This window comes from Megascapheus bottae, chromosome 1 (assembly GCF_031878675.1).
Source record: "Megascapheus bottae isolate mThoBot1 chromosome 1, mThoBot2.hap1, whole genome shotgun sequence".
Taxonomy (NCBI): Eukaryota; Metazoa; Chordata; class Mammalia; order Rodentia; family Geomyidae; genus Megascapheus; species Megascapheus bottae.
The window spans coordinates 31538609-31543795 of NC_143509.1; the positions used below are offsets into that span (position 1 = coordinate 31538609).

General features: G+C 40.9%; 1 pseudogene; it reads right to left on the minus strand.

The window, feature by feature from the left end:
• Positions 1-3970: 3970 nt before the first annotated feature.
• Positions 3971-4909, minus strand: LOC150068863 (olfactory receptor 7E24-like; annotated as a pseudogene).
• Positions 4910-5187: the final 278 nt, after the last annotated feature.

The following is a 5187-nucleotide window of genomic DNA, read 5'->3' on the forward strand; positions in this document are numbered from 1 at the left end:
TCTCAAGGTTAGAGCTCTACCACTTGAGCCTCAGCACCATTTCTGGCTTTTATTTTCTATGAGTGTGGTACCGAGGAATCAAACCCGGGTATTCATGCATGCTAGGCAAGCACTCTACCAGTAGGCCAAACTCCCAGCCCCACCAGTTCTCTTTATATGGTGCCATTTCTCTTTATATGGTGCTGAGGAATTGAACTCATGGCTTCATGCGTGCTAGACAAGAACTCTACCACAAAAACACATTTACAGCCTCAGAAAGGGTTTTCATTGATGGAAATGCATATACAAGGTAAATTGCATGCTGGTAGAAATAATGAGATGGAAAGCTGACCATGTATAGGAGGAGAGAATTTCCAGAACAATCACCTTAGCATGGTAAAAGTGCATGCAATCTATGCAGAAGAAGGATTAGACTTGCATGTATTCTCAATGCCAAACTGTGACTTGTCAAGAGAAAAGAAGAGAAATTGTCTTGGCTTCCATAAATATTGTAAATTTACCAGTACTCTATCGCTATGTAGACAGAGCTCTATTTTTTTTCTTTTTAATGAAAATTCAACCAGCAACTTGCACTGTATGAATTTTAAGATTAAAGAAGCTTGTCCAAAAAAATATATACTAAGGGAACGTTTTGCTGTTCATCTTGGAGACTGATGCTAAAATCTGAAAAGGTGATCCAAACAACGACATAGAAAAATTCAACTGAGAAAAAAAAAGAAGGGCTTGGCACAGTGGTTCATGACTGTAACCACAGCTACTCAGGAGGCTGAGATCTGAGGAGCAAGGTTCAAAGTTAGTCCAGGCACAAAAGGGCCAATTAATCTCCAGTAAATAGGAAGTGAGGCTTGGCTCAAGGGTAGGACGGTAGCCTTGAGCTGAAGAGCTCAGGAACAGTGCCCAGGCTGAGTTCAAGTCCCCTGACACATGGTAAAATAAAAGCAAGAAGGGAGGAAGAAAGGAAGAAAACAGAGACTAAAACACAGAATGAGGCTGATGCTGAACGAGAAGTGACAAAGAAAGGGAGAGCCAAGGAGGAGAATTAAAGAAAGAAAAAAAGTAGAGGGAGGACTAGAAAGTGAAAGGAAAGAACTTAGTAGAAGAGTAATGAAGGCAGAGGAAAAGGATGAGGAGGAAGCAAGGAGGAGGTCAAATAAGATGAAGGATGTAGTATTTATAGACTGAGCTCCAGCATGGCATCCTATCCTTTTCCTGTCTACTAACCCTTTTTAGAAGCCCATCTTCGAGGGAGGACACACATGGAGCATGCCGGGAGATAGTTATATGTCACAGAAACTGCCTATCATCCACCCCGCTCCTGGTGCTATGGAGGTGGGGGACTTCTTCTAAGCTGGACCTTGGTGGTGGGGTGTCCAGATCCTGTCTTCACATAGTTACAGATCCAGTAGAGTCACAAGAGGGCAGTAGTAGGTCTCAGGCATATCAATTATTACTCCTCCTCCTCCTACTAATGTGCTGGTTTTGGAGCTTGAACTCAGGAAGGACCTGGACATTTTCCCTGAGTTATGATTTTTTTTTTACTACTACATGAGCCACATATCCACTTCTGACTTTTTGGTAGGTCATTGGAGATAAGAGTGTCATAGACTTTCATGACCAGTCTTTAAACTAGTGACTCAGATATGGAGTAACTGGGATTTTGGTGGGATCTACTGGCACTTAGCTAAGTTTTATTTATCTACTTATTTATTTATTATTCAGCCTCAGTTTCCCCCTTGAATTGGCCATATTTGAAGACCCAGGAGTTACACACCAACTTTCATCTGGGATGAAATGGATGGAAAAGAGGGGTGATCCAATTTCTGAATGTCCTAAAATGTGAAGTCTTACCCTTCTGTACCAAAAGACAAAGGAAAAAGTTGAGAAAATGTACTAGAATTGTTCTTTTCATATATTTTTAAGTGTAATTATTAGAGGGATTATATTATATTCACCAGACAGAAGGTGCATTACTTCACAAACGTTGGTACCCTTTCTCATGTCTTGGTCCCCATTTCCCTCCTCCCACCCCGTATTTTTGAAATGCTGATTGATGGAAAAACCCAGCACTCGTGGCTCAACACCTGTAATTCTAGCTACTGAAGAGGTTCAGATGTGAGGATTACATTTTAAAGCTAATATGGGCAGAAAAGTCTGTGAGACTCTTGTCTTTAACCACATAAAGTCAGAAGTGGCTCAGGTGGTAGAGTACAAGCCCTAAGCAAAAAAGCTTAGGCCTTGAGTTCAAGCCCTGCAGATGACAAAATATTTAAAAAGAATGCTTGGTGTAGTAGAATATAATCTTATCTCTACAGAAAGCAGAACTAGGAAGATGATTCTTCAAGTCCCATCCTAGAAGATAGCAAGCACTTTTCTTTTTTAAATTTTATTTTATTGTGAGGGTGGTATATAGAGGGATACAGTTACATTTGTAAGGTAGTGAGTACAGTACTTCTTGAACATTGTCACCCCTTCCAATCATTTTCTCCTACTTAGCCTCCTTCCAACCCCTCCTATGTTGTATAGTTCATTTCTAGTATATTGTCATGTGAATATCGCTGTTACACTGGTTCTCCCATTGTCCTTTGTTTCATCATCTTCTTTTTCCCCTGCCCTTGCCTGATTCATAAATATTTAAAACCCACCAGATACCAAGTTCAGATACAACAACATGGGATAAACCACAATGGAAAAGGAAAAAAAAAAAACAACAGAAAACCAAAAACAAAGTAAGAAAATAACTTCACCTAGTACATTGAAAACAACATCTGCAAAAATAGACCTTTTTTTTCCCTATCCTGGCGTTCATTTGCCTTAGTCTCATCCTATATGATCATATGCACATTACTATTGCACTCTTCTACTAGGAGAATCCTAGATGTATACTTATTATTATAAACGAAGGAAACCATGGAGTCTATGTTTCTTTTGGTTTGGCATACTCCACTTAATATGATCTTTTCCAAGTCTTTCCATTTCCTTTTGAATGGGGCAATGGCATTCTTTCTGATGGCAGCATAGAATTTCATTGTGTGTAATTATCACATTTTCTTGATCCACTCATCTACTGAGAAGCATCTGAGTTGTTTCCATATCTTAGCTATCGTGAATAGCGCTGCAATGAACATGGTTGTGCTGGTAGCTTTAGACCTTGTTTATGAACATTTGGGTAAATGCCCAGGAGTGGAATTGCTGGGTCATAGGAGAGCTCATGTGTAGTCTTTTGAGGAATCACCACACTGCTTTGCGGAGTGGTTGAACAAGTTTTCACTCCTACCAACAGGGTTGTAGCATTCCCTTTCTGTCACATCCCCATCAGCATCTGTTGTTATTAGAGTTCTTGATAATATTCATTCTAACTGGAGTGAGGTGGAATCTTAAAGTTGTTTTCATTTGCATTCTCAGAGATGTCGAGCATTTCTTCATGTGTCTGTAGGCCACTTTTATTTCCTCTTCAGAGAAGTCTCTCTTTAAATTGTTCTTTTTTCAGTCCTGGGTACTGACTACTGTCCTTGGGAAGTGACATTCATTTTTCATAACTAAGGCAATCCACAGTTACAATTATAGCCACAGTTGCCTGAAAATGGGCTATCATAGCCTACGCTTGAGGAGGAAATGAAGAGAGGTACCAGGATGAAGTCCTTGGCTCTCTGAGCACATTTGACCATCTTCAGTCCCACAAGTCATGAAATACCTTCCTTCCTCAAGCATACCTGCAGTTGTTGCTCTGTAGATTACTTACTTGGTAATGTTTACAAGACAGTAGACTAAGTCTTGAATATGACAGACTTCAGGAACATTCAAGAGCCAAAATATAGGCGTTCTCAAATAAAGTAATGTTCACAGGTGCAATATCAGTATCACCACCACCACCACCACCACCACCATCATCATCATCATCATCACTGAAACCACCAAAATTCACAAGTATGCTTACAATTCTAAGTTCTTGGGTTTTGCAGATTTCCCTGATCTACAAACAAAAATGAGGTGAATATATATTCATATATATATATATGTATATTATTCTCAGCGGCCTCTGAAGGGCTCTCTTGATGTCCTTGTTCCTCAAACTGTAGATGAAGGGGTTCAGCATGGGGGTGACCACTGTGTATATCAGTGAGGCCACTGTCAACTTCCCGGGGACGTGTGAAACAACTGAACTACAGTAGGCTTCCAGGCCTGTCCCATAAAACAAGCACACGACAGACAGGTGATGTTTCCCACTGGCTGATGGGACTCTGAGGACAGAAGAAACAATGCGAGTGTAAGAGTACAGGATGCCTGAGACAGGGAGCCAACCAAAGACTGCAACAATAAGGAAGATGACTATGTCTGCAATGGATGTATAATCACAGCCAGCTTCAGGAGCTGAGAAGGGTCACAGAAGAAATTGGGAATTTCTACATCTGAATAGATGGTAAATTGGGTTCTACCAAACAATGGGCCAGGGAGTCCAAGAGACTGATGGACAAAGAAGGAACAAAAAGGCACAGAGGTAGGGATTCATAATGATGGGGTAGTGGAGAGAGTGACAGATGGCCACCAAGCGGTCATAGGCCATTACCATCAGGAGTAGACTGTCCAAGCAGCCGAACAAAACAAAAAAGGCCATCTGAGTCAGGCAGCCAGCGTAGCTGATGGATTTACTGTGAGTTTGCATGTTTGCCAGCATCTTGGGGACAGTGGTAGAGATGAATCCAATGTCAGCCAAGGACAGGTTGCAGAGAAAGAAGGGCATAGGGGTGTGGAGGTGGGGGTCAGAGGTGACAGCCAGAATGATGAGCAGATTTTCAAGCATGGGGATTAGGTAAATGGATAGGAAGAGCCCAAAGAGGATGAGTTGCAGGTCTGGATCCTCTGAGAAGAGGAGGGAAACTTCCGGGGTCCTGGTTAAGTTCTGTGGCTCCATGTGCCTAGGACACCTTTAGAAGAAAGGATAGATTATTGGAATAAATAAAGTAGTATACATGCAGCCAGGTAATGGTCTGCAAATATTTCTTCTGTGGATCCTACATAATTCATATATCCCTGTGTGTGTGTGTCTTTGTGTGTATGTATATATATATGTGTATGTATATATATATATAATTATATGCATACATAGAGAGTTTGCTTGTTGATTCATTGGCACATACAGCTATGTGCATATAATCATGTTAAATAATTTTTTATGAAATGAACTCCCAG